Source organism: Lissotriton helveticus, chromosome 5_1 (genome assembly GCF_964261635.1).
Source record: "Lissotriton helveticus chromosome 5_1, aLisHel1.1, whole genome shotgun sequence".
NCBI lineage: Eukaryota > Metazoa > Chordata > Amphibia > Caudata > Salamandridae > Lissotriton > Lissotriton helveticus.
In genome coordinates, this window is record NC_136065.1 from 2,124,125,136 (window position 1) to 2,124,137,814 (window position 12,679).

Genomic DNA, 12,679 nt, shown 5'->3' on the forward strand with positions numbered 1-12,679 from the left:
ACCCTCAGACTTGCGTGTGCACCAAGGGTCACAGCGCCTCGGACTGGACACATCAATGACCCCACCCTCAGACTTGCTTGTGTGGCAAGGGTCACAGCGCCTCGGACTGGACACATGAATGACCCCGCCCTCAGACTTGCGTGTGCGGCAAGGGTCACAGCGCCTTGGACTGGACACATGAATGACCCCACCCTCAGACTTGCGTGTGCGGCAAGGGTCACAGCGCCTCGGACTGGACACATGTATGACCCCGCCCTCAGACTTGCGTGTGCGGCAAGGGTCACAGACAGCGCTCAGACTGGATACATGACCGAGCCCTCAGACTTGCGTGTGCGGCAAGGGTCACAGCGCTCAGACTGGATACATGACTGAGCCCTCAGACTTGCGTGTGCAGCAAAGGTCTCATCGCTCAGACTGGATACATGACTGAGCCCTCAGACTTGCGAGTGCGGCAAGGTTCAGAGACAGCGCTCAGACGGGACACATGAATGACCCAGCCCTCAGACTTGCCTGTGTGGCAAGGGTCACTGAAACCACCCTCAGACTTGCTTGTGCGGCAAGGTTCACAGCGCCTCAGACTGGACACATGAATGACCCCACCCTCAGACTTGTGTGTGTGCCAAGGGTCACAGCACCTCGGACTGGACAGATCAATAACCCCGCCCTCAGACTTGCTTGTCTGGCAAGGGCCACAGCGCCTCGGACGGGACACATGAATGACCCCGCCCTCAGACTTGCGTGTGTGGCAAGGGTCACAGCGCCTCAGACTGGACACATGAATGACCCCACCCTCAGACTTGCGTGTGCGGCAAGGGTCACAGCGCCTCGGACTGGACACATGAATGACCCCGCTCTCAGACATGCGTGTACGGCAAGTGTCACAGCGCCTCGGACTGGACACATGAATGACCCAGCCCTCAGACTTGCATGTGCGGCAAGGGTCACAGCGCCTCGGACTGGACACATGAATGACCCCGCCCTCAGACTTGCATGTGCGGCAAGGGTCACAGCGCCTTGGACTGGACACATGAATGACCCCGCTCTCAGACTAGCATGTGCGGCAAGGGTCACAGCGCCTCGGACTGGACACATGAATGACCCCGCCCTCATACTTGCGTGTGCGGCAAGGGTCACAGCGCCTCGGACTTGACACAAGAATGACTCTGCCCTCAGACTTGCGTGTGCGGAAAGGGTCACAGCGCCTCGAACTGGACACATGAATGACCCCACCCTCAGACTTTCGTGTGCGGCAAGGGTCACAGCACCTCAGACTGGACACATGAATGACCCCGCCCTCAGACTTGGTTGTGCGGCAAGGGTCACAGCTCCTCGGACTGGACACATGAATGACCCCACCCTCAGACTTGCATGTGTGGCAAGGGTCACAGTGCCTCGGACTGGACACATGAATGACCCCGCCCTCAGACTTGCGTGTGCAACAAGGGTCACAACGCCTCGGACTGGACACATGAATGACCCCACCCTCAGAATTGCATGTGCAGCAAGGGTCACAGACAGCGCTCAGACTGGATACATGACCAAGCCCTCAGACTTGCGTGTCCGGCAAGGGTCACAGCGCTCAGACTGGATACATGACCGAGCCCTCAGTCTTGCAAGTGCGGCAAGGGTCACAGACAGCGCTCAGACTGGAAACATGACCGAGCCCTCAGACTTGCGTGTGTGGCAAGGGTCACAGCGCTCAGACTGGAAACATGACGGAGCCCTCAGACTTGCGTGTGTGGCAAGGGTCACAGACAGCGCTCAGACTGGAAACATGACCGAGCCCTCAGACTTGCGTGTGCGGCAAGGGCCACACACAGCGCTCAGACTGGAAACATGACCGAGCCCTCAGACTTGCGTGTGCGGCAAGGGTCACAGCGCCTCGGACTGGACACATGAATGATCCCGTCCTCAGACTTGCGTTTGCGGCAAGGGTCACAGCGCCTCGGACTGGACACATGAATGACCCTGCCCTCAGACTTGTGTGTGCGGCAAGAGTCACAGCGCCTCGGACTGGACACATGAATGACTCCGCCCTCAGACTTGCGTGTGCAGCAAGGGTCACAGCGCCTCGGACTGGACACATGTATGACCCCGCCCTCAGACTTGCGTGTGCGGCAAGGGTCACAGACAGCGCTCAGACTGGATACATGACCGAGAACACAAACTTGCGTGTGCGGCAAGGGTCCAGCGCTCAGAATGGATACATGACCGAGCCCTCAGACGTGCGTGTTCGGCAACGGTCTCAGCACTCAGACTGGATACATGACCGAGCCCTCAGACTTGCGTGTGCGGCAAGGTTCACAGCGCCTCGGACTGGACACATGAATGACCCCGCCCTCAGACTTGTGTGTGCGACAAGGGTCACAATGCCTCGGACTGGACACATGAATGACCCCGCCCTCAGAATTGCGTGTGCAGCAAGGGTCACAGATATTGCTCAGACTGGATACATGACCAAGCCCTCAGACTTGCGTGTGCAGCAAGGGTCACAGCGCTCAGACTGGATACATGATCGAGCCCTCAGACTTGCACGTGCGGCAAGGGTCACAGACAGCGCTCAGACTGGAAACATGACCAAGCCCTTAGACTTGCGTGTGTGGCAAGGGTCACAGCGCTCAGACTGGAAACATGACCAAGCCCTCAGACTTGTGTGTGTGGCAAGAGTCACAGCGCCTCGGACTGGACACATGAATGACCCGCCCTCAGACTTGCGTGTGTGGCAAGGGTCACAGCGCCTCGGACAGGACACATAAATGACCCCGCCCTCAGACTTGCCTGTGCGGCAAGAGTCACAGCGCCCTGGACTGGACACATGTATGACCCCGCCCTCAGACTTGCGTGTGCGGCAAGGGTCACAGACAGCGCTCAGACTGGATACATGACCGAGCCCTCAGACTTGCGTGTGCGGCAAGGGTCACAGAGCTCAGACTGGATACATGACCAAGCCCTCAGACTTGCGTGTGCGGCAACGGTCTCAGCGATCAGACTGGATACATGACCGAGCCCTCAGACTTGCGTGTGCGGCAAGGGTCACAGCCCTCAGACTGGATACATGACCGAGCCCCCAGACTTGCGTGTGCGGCAAGGGCCACAGACTGCGCTCAGACTGGATACATGACCCAGGCCTCAGACTTGCCTGTGCGGCAATGGTCACAGACTGCGCTCAGACTGGACACATGAATGACCCAGCCCTCAGACGTGCCTGTGCGGCAAGGGTCACAGCGCCTCGGACTGGACACATAAATGACTCCACCCTCAGATTAGCGTGTGCGGCAAGGGTAACAGCACCTCGGACTAGACACATGAATGACACCACCCTCAGACTTACATGTGCGGCAAGGGTCACAGCGCCTCGGACTGGACACATGAATGACCCCGCCCTCAGACTTGGTTTTGCGGCAAGGGTCACAGCGCCTCGGACTGGACACATGAATGACCCGCCTTCAGACTTGCATGTGTGGCAAGGGTCACAGTGCCTCGAACTAAACACATAAATGACCCCGCCCTCAGACTTGGTTTTGCGGCAAGGGTCACAGTGCCTCGGACTGGACACATGAAGGACCCGCCCTCAGACTTGCGTGTGTGGCAAGGGTCACAGTGCCTCGGACTGGACACATAAATGACCCCGCCCTCAGACTTGCGTGTGCAGCAAGAGTCACAGCGCCTCGGACAGGACACATGAATGACTCCGCCCTCAGACTTGCGTGTGCGGCAAGGGTTACAGCGCCTCGGACTGGACACATGTATGACCCCGCCCTCAGACTTGCGTGTGCGGCAAGGGTCACAGACAGCGCTCAGACTGGATACATGACCGAGCCCTCAGACTTGCGAGTGCGGCAACGGTCTCAGCGCTCAGACTGGATACATGACCGAGCCCTGAGACTTGCGTGTGCGGCAAGGGTCACGGCCCTCAGACTGGATACATGACCGAGCCCCCAGACTTGCGTGTGCGGCAAGGGCCACAGACAGTGCTCAGACTGGATACATGACCAAACCCCCAGACTTGCGTGTGCAGCAAGGGTCACAGACAGCGCTCAGTCTGGAAACATGACCGAGCCCTCAGATTTGTGTGTGCGGCAATGGTCACAGCACCTCGGACTGGACACATGTATGACCCCGCCCTCAGACTTGCGTGTGCGGCAAGGGTCACAGACAGCGCTCAGACTGGATACATGACCGAGAACACAAACTTGCGTGTGCGGCAAGGGTCCAGCGCTCAGAATGGATACATGACCGAGCCCTCAGACGTGCGTGTTCGGCAACGGTCTCAGCACTCAGACTGGATACATGACCGAGCCCTCAGACTTGCGTGTGCGGCAAGGTTCACAGCGCCTCGGACTGGACACATGAATGACCCCGCCCTCAGACTTGTGTGTGCGACAAGGGTCACAATGCCTCGGACTGGACACATGAATGACCCCGCCCTCAGAATTGCGTGTGCAGCAAGGGTCACAGATATTGCTCAGACTGGATACATGACCAAGCCCTCAGACTTGCGTGTGCAGCAAGGGTCACAGCGCTCAGACTGGATACATGATCGAGCTCTCAGACTTGCACGTGCGGCAAGGGTCACAGACAGCGCTCAGACTGGAAACATGACCAAGCCCTTAGACTTGCGTGTGTGGCAAGGGTCACAGCGCTCAGACTGGAAACATGACCAAGCCCTCAGACTTGTGTGTGTGGCAAGAGTCACAGCGCCTCGGACTGGACACATGAATGACCCGCCCTCAGACTTGCGTGTGTGGCAAGGGTCACAGCGCCTCGGACAGGACACATAAATGACCCCGCCCTCAGACTTGCCTGTGCGGCAAGAGTCACAGCGCCCTGGACTGGACACATGTATGACCCCGCCCTCAGACTTGCGTGTGCGGCAATGGTCACAGACAGCGCCCAGACTGGATACATGACCGAGCCCTCAGACTTGCGTGTGCGGCAAGGGTCACAGAGCTCAGACTGGATACATGACCAAGCCCTCAGACTTGCGTGTGCGGCAACGGTCTCAGCGATCAGACTGGATACATGACCGAGCCCTCAGACTTGCGTGTGCGGCAAGGGTCACAGCCCTCAGACTGGATACATGACCGAGCCCCCAGACTTGCGTGTGCGGCAAGGGCCACAGACTGCGCTCAGACTGGACACATGAATGACCCAGCCCTCAGACGTGCCTGTGCGGCAAGGGTCACAGCGCCTCGGACTGGACACATAAATGACTCCACCCTCAGATTAGCGTGTGCGGCAAGGGTAACAGCACCTCGGACTAGACACATGAATGACACCACCCTCAGACTTACATGTGCGGCAAGGGTCACAGCGCCTCGGACTGGACACATGAATGACCCCGCCCTCAGACTTGGTTTTGCGGCAAGGGTCACAGCGCCTCGGACTGGACACATGAATGACCCGCCTTCAGACTTGCATGTGTGGCAAGGGTCACAGTGCCTCGAACTAAACACATAAATGACCCCGCCCTCAGACTTGGTTTTGCGGCAAGGGTCACAGTGCCTCGGACTGGACACATGAAGGACCCGCCCTCAGACTTGCGTGTGTGGCAAGGGTCACAGTGCCTCGGACTGGACACATAAATGACCCCGCCCTCAGACTTGCGTGTGCAGCAAGAGTCACAGCGCCTCGGACAGGACACATGAATGACTCCGCCCTCAGACTTGCGTGTGCGGCAAGGGTTACAGCGCCTCGGACTGGACACATGTATGACCCCGCCCTCAGACTTGCGTGTGCGGCAAGGGTCACAGACAGCGCTCAGACTGGATACATGACCGAGCCCTCAGACTTGCGAGTGCGGCAACGGTCTCAGCGCTCAGACTGGATACATGACCGAGCCCTGAGACTTGCGTGTGCGGCAAGGGTCCCGGCCCTCAGACTGGATACATGACCGAGCCCCCAGACTTGCGTGTGCGGCAAGGGCCACAGACAGTGCTCAGACTGGATACATGACCAAACCCCCAGACTTGCGTGTGCAGCAAGGGTCACAGACAGCGCTCAGTCTGGAAACATGACCGAGCCCTCAGATTTGTGTGTGCGGCAAAGGTCACAGCACCTCGGACTGGACACATGAATGACCACGTCCTCAGACTTGCTTGTGTGGCAAGGGTCACAGTGCCTCGGACTGGACACATGAATGACCCCGCCCTCAGACTTGCATGTGCGACAAGGGTCACAGCGCCATGGACTGGACACATGAATGACCCCGCCCTCAGACTTGCGTGTGTGGCAAGGGTCACAGCGCCTCGGACTGGACACATGAATGACCCCGCACTCAGACTTGGTTTTGCGGCAAGGGTCACAGCGCCTCGTACTGGACACATGAATGACCCGCCCTCAGACTTGCGTGTGTGGCAAGGGTCACAGCGCCTCGGACTGGACACATGAATGACCCTGCCCTCAGACTTGCGGGTGCGGCAAGGGTCACAGCGCCTCGGACTGGACACATGAATGACCCCGCCCTCAGACTTGTGTGTGCGACAAGGGTCACAATGCCTCGGACTGGACACATGAATGACCCCGCCCTCAGAATTGCGTGTGCAGCAAGGGTCACAGATATTGCTCAGACTGGATACATGACCAAGCCCTCAGACTTGCGTGTGCGGCAAGGGTCACAGCGCTCAGACTGGATACATGACCGAGCCCTCAGACTTGCAAGTGCGGCAAGGGTCACAGACAGCGCTCAGACTGGAAACATGACCACGCCCTTAGACTTGAAGGAAGGATGGTTTTTTAGATGTCAGAGGAAGGGCGCACTGCCAGTATGGAAGCACTGTAGGACCAAGTGGAGTGTGGTGCAACTGGGTGAGTGGATAACCATATAACCACTCAAAGGAGAAGCCAGCAAGCTGGACTAATCCAACATAACAAGAAAAAACATACCCTATGCACACACTTGACAGGTACAAAATGGAACAATGTCCAAACGCAAATGTTCAATATAATGCAGAGAAACAACAATAATAAGCAAATTGTTATAAATAAATAAATAGGTGTCAATAAAGAAGTCTTGATCTCTTTAGTCTTGATCTCCTTGTTTTAATCAAACACAGCTTGTGAACAACCAGCCGACACGTGTTTCATCGCATCTGGCGAATCTTCAGGGCTGGAAATAATACAGAAAACAAGGAGCTATACTTGGGGATATGTACATTTGTAAGTTCGACCTTGAATACCACTTCAGGTCAGCAGTTGAGACAAGCATCACATTGGATAATCTCATGCATAGGTCAATGCCCTTGAGATGGTTGTGGGAAAACATCCTTTAGTGTGCCCATCTCTATTAATCACGACAGACCGCATAGTCCATACACAACCAATGGAGGTATGTGTCGGAATTTTCTACTATTGTGTCACCGAGCACCTATTGCACGCATGATCTCTCACATCGGCATAGAACTTAGTTTAGCACTTCACCGTGCACAACTTTGAAACAACAGCACAAGTTATACACGTGAATTCACGTCAACAATTAGGGTGCTTAAGTGCACGACGGCTCACCCCAAATGCATGGTATACATGAGCTAATTTTGAGCACCTTAGCACACTAAAGGATGTTTTCCCACAACCATCTCAAGGGCATTGACCTATGCATGAGATTATCCAATGTGATGCTTGTCTCAACTGCTGACCTGAAGTGGTATTCAAGGTCGAACTTACAAATGTACATATCCCCAAGTATAGCTCCTTGTGTTCTGTATTATTTCCAGCCCTGAAGATTCGCCAGATGCGATGAAACACGTGTCGGCTGGTTGTTCACAAGCTGTGTTTGATTAAAACAAGGAGATCAAGACTAAAGAGATCAAGACTTCTTTATTGACACCTATTCATTTATTTATAACAATTTGCTTATTATTGTTGTTTCTCTGCATTATATTGAACATTTGCGTTTGGACATTGTTCCATTTTGTACCTGTCAAGTGTGTGCATAGGGTATGTTTTTTCAAGCCCTTAGACTTGCGTGTGTGGCAAGGGTCACAGCGCTCAGACTGGAAACATGACCAAGCCCTCAGACTTGTGTGTGTGGCAAGAGTCACAGCGCCTCGGACTGGACACATGAATGACCCGCCCTCAGACTTGCGTGTGTGGCAAGGGTCACAGCGCCTCGGACAGGACACATAAATGACCCCGCCCTCAGACTTGCGTGTGCGGCAAGAGTCACAGCGCCCTGGACTGGACACATGTATGACCCCGCCCTCAGACTTGCGTGTGCGGCAAGGGTCACAGACAGCGCTCAGACTGGATACATGACCGAGCCCTCAGACTTGCGTGTGCGGCAAGGGTCACAGCGCTCAGACTGGATACATGACCAAGCCCTCAGACTTGCGTGTGCGGCAACGGTCTCAGCGATCAGACTGGATACATGACCGAGCCCTCAGACTTGTGTGTGCGGCAAGGGTCACAGCCCTCAGACTGGATACATGACCGAGCCCCCAGACTTGCGTGTGCGGCAAGGGCCACAGACTGCGCTCAGACTGGATACATGACCCAGGCCTCAGACTTGCCTGTGCGGCAATGGTCACAGACTGCGCTCAGACTGGACACATGAATGACCCAGCCCTCAGACGTGCCTGTGCGGCAAGGGTCACAGCGCCTCGGACTGGACACATAAATGACTCCACCCTCAGATTAGCGTGTGCGTCAAGGGTAACAGCACCTCGGACTAGACACATGAATGACACCACCCTCAGACTTACATGTGCGGCAAGGGTCACAGCGCCTCGGACTGGACACATGAATGACCCCGCCCTCAGACTTGGTTTTGCGGCAAGGGTCACAGCGCCTCGGACTGGACACATGAATGACCCGCCCTCAGACTTGCGTGTGTGGCAAGGGTCACAGTGCCTCGGACTGAACACATAAATGACCCCGCCCTCAGACTTGGTTTTGCGGCAAGGGTCACAGTGCCTCGGACTGGACACATGAATGACCCGCCCTCAGACTTGCGTGTGTGGCAAGGGTCACAGTGCCTCGGACTGGACACATAAATGACCCCGCCCTCAGACTTGCGTGTGCAGCAAGAGTCACAGCGCCTCGGACAGGACACATGAATGACTCCGCCCTCAGACTTGCGTGTGCGGCAAGGGTTACAGCGCCTCGGACTGGACACATGTATGACCCCGCCCTCAGACTTGCGTGTGCGGCAAGGGTCACAGACAGCGCTCAGACTGGATACATGACCGAGCCCTCAGACTTGCGAGTGCGGCAACGGTCTCAGCGCTCCAGACTGGATACATGACCGAGCCCTGAGACTTGCGTGTGCGGCAAGGGTCACGGCCCTCAGACTGGATACATGACCGAGCCCCCAGACTTGCGTGTGCGGCAAGGGCCACAGACAGTGCTCAGACTGGATACATGACCAAACCCCCAGTGTGGAAAAGTAAATTTTGCCATGTTCTGTGTCCCTACGCTTCATCCATCATATGTTATGTGTGCATGACCAATATGCATATGTTATTCCCCATGTCCGATTAATGACGCAATTCCAGTTGTGTCCACCTCTAGTATGTTAGTATCCAGTCCTCGTGAATACTACGAATATCAGGCCTATGTAAAGTTATGTTGCCACGTTTCCCAGTGTGCACGTTATTCCATTATAAAGTCCCCGTTTCCAGGCCTCAACAGGGCCCGGACCACAGATTCAGCTCCTGTCTCCTGAAAGCCTCGCTGAGGAGCGATACAGCCCCCACCTGTATCCTCGACCCTTCACTTACTTCCTGCCTCGCAGTGCCCGGTGCAGCTTGGCTCTGCCTCTGAGTCTGCCAAGAGTATGTTATGATTCCAGCTATCAGTTCAGTCCTCCTCTTCTGCATTCCTAAGCTACTGAACTGCATCAATAGTTTCCGTCATTGTCTAGCCTTCTCGTCTCCACGTTAGAGAAATACTGTATTAATGGTCATTTAATATTCTTCATCACGCACTACATGTAGAATAATGCATGGTCCAGTCTTAGAATCAAGTTAGCTTTTCCCCTCATGACTTCTAGTTTATATCAACATGTTCCCTAAACATCAGATACCAGATAGGGTTTAGGTACATGTCGCTCCGACCCTCCAGACTCTAGTCTCTGCTCCTAGCACAGAGTTCGTAGCCCCCAGCTTCTCCTAGTAACACGTCATTGCCAGTTTTCGCGCACCATTAGGTTAGAGGTCCCGGCTCCTTAGGTAGCCCCCTCCTATGTTTCCGCCCATTCATGACATATTCTGTTACGTTTGCATCACATGTCTATGTATACTCCCAGTTACACCTCTTTTTACTGTTATCTTTCGCGACTGCTACGCGTCACGCCTTCTGCTCCACCCACTGCTACGCCTACTGCAATGTAATGCTATGTGTTTGCGCTATGTATATAAGTCAATGCATTGTTATTAAAAGTTAGCGCGCTCATCCCAGACCAAGCCCCAGCAGCTGCTGGGCCCCAGTTGTCCTGCTGGGCCCTGTTACCTCTGTTCCTATGCAGGTTGTCCTGATCCTGTCCTTATGCTGTAATAAACCTGCAGAAACTCCTACTACCTTGAATCTTGACTCTTATTTTATTGAGCTATCTGTTATTCATTCATTCATCCAAAAATAGATCCGGTATTATTTATTTATATACCACATAATGGCGCCCGAATAGGGACTTGCCCTTTCCCCACGCGTCGGTGAAGCCACGCCGACCCCCTGACCCTCTGCAGCCGTGACGGAACCATACCGGCCACGTGCAGATATTTCTGCTTCAAGTATCCCTCAGGCCCACGGAGGAGACGGAGGAGGCGGTCCAGCATCCGAACGAGACGGTGGAGGAACGCGGCGAGTCCCGACCAGAGCCCAAGCCGAGAGTCCAAGGTCCGAGGTATCCGGAGGCCCACCCGTAATTGAAGTCCGAAGTTCGTCGTCGTAGCAGTCCAGTCCCGTCCGAGGCTTTCCGTTCCGTGCTGCCCGGTGAGTACCATTGCTGGGGTAGTATCTAGACAGGACCAATCTAAATTGACTCCTGGTCCGTGGGTTGGTGGTGCCCAGACTCACAAACGAAGTGTTCACCTAGGTGGATACGGGTCTTGATGCGTCCCTTTGTGGGACCGGTATGTTCCGTACTGTTACAGCAGTGCATCCAGTAACTCTAGTCTGTTCCGTTCTCGAGAAAATCTGTTCTGTTTCTATTTTCAGTATTTTCAGGTAATATTCTGTTCGAACTGTTATGTTATGATACTGTTTAATGTAATTCCAATGTCGTGGTATGCCTGAATTGTTTTCCCAATTGTTATTGGTCTTCGTGTATTGTATTGTGTTCCGATTCAAGTTTACAATGCCGCTCTTTTCAAGATTACGTCAGTTAAAAACTAGAAAGGGTCTGTTAGAGGAAGCGGTTCCTGTCCCGCCTAGGGACAGTCCAGGTCATTTTATGTATCAGAAACATGGCATAAGCGCCATAATGTATCTAGATTTATGGGTAGAGTATACCAAACAGTTAGAAGAAAAGTATAGATGGCCCGTATCGGGTACATGGGATGCCGAATGTATCATGCGAGTAGAAGAAGCATTATGGAAAAAGAAAGCCAGACAGTCACAGAAAGATGCCATCGAGTTATGGCGGAAAGAAGCGCACAGAAGAACGGAAAAGGAAGTCAGAAAGTCAGAGTTAAGTAGAGAATCCCAGGAACGAGCCCAAGAAAGAGAATTAATCGAGATAGGTGAACAAGTCAAAGCCGAACAGTCAGACAGACAGAGGCATGCCCTCATTAAGGGTATGTATCCTCTCCTTGCCGAAGGTTTGCCAAAAGCGACCCCAGAGGCATCCAGTAATTTCCCGCCGCCATTAGTTCCGACCAAGCTACGTCACAAACAGACCGCAGCTGATATTTTTATTTCGTCCTATTTGGACGACACAGTCCCCGAATATGCAGATCCTGTTCGCGCTCCGCCAGTCCCTGCAAATCAGGTACTTCCCGCTCCTCCAGACACCGGGGTGCCCTTAACAGCTCCCCCGGTCCAGTCCGCTATACAAGTCCAGCCCACGTTACAATTACCGACCCTGCCAGGACGAAGAATGTCAGTCGACGATTCCAGTTTAGGGGCCGCGGGAGGAGGCCTTCCTCAAACCCCGCCGCCACACAAGCGTTTATCAGCACTCGAATTACATGCTCAAGCATCACAGCGTACTCCTAAAAGTAATAAGTCTGTCACAGAAATCAGACAAGCCCTTGGCGAATGTGTCTATGATCCAGTCCCAGGCGAGTATAATATGGTTTTATATTCCGTACGTGTAAGGAGAGTGACCGAGTATCTAGTCACCTTACCGAATATGAAAGAAGATCTAGACAGAATATATCGTTTCATCCGTACAGGGGATGATCCAGAAAGTATTGGCGAGATTATGTCTCAAAGGAAAGCCGAGATTCAGCTCATGATATTAAAGTTCCTGATCAATTGTCTAATAAGAGAACAAGATTATCCGTCTAAAGATCCCGCCGAAATGAGAATCCTGACAAGGTGGAGTGATAATATAGCCGAGGGTAAGCACAAGACCGTCGGTGCCATGGAGAGTATGTACAAGAAAATTCGTAAAGAAATAATAAGGTTACACGAACAGTGTAAAGCAGCACAAGTAAGCGAGAAAGAAAGTATCTCTGATCCTGAAGAGGAAGAGAACGAGAATCCCGCCAGAATAGCGTATGTAGGAAAATCCAGATTTCCA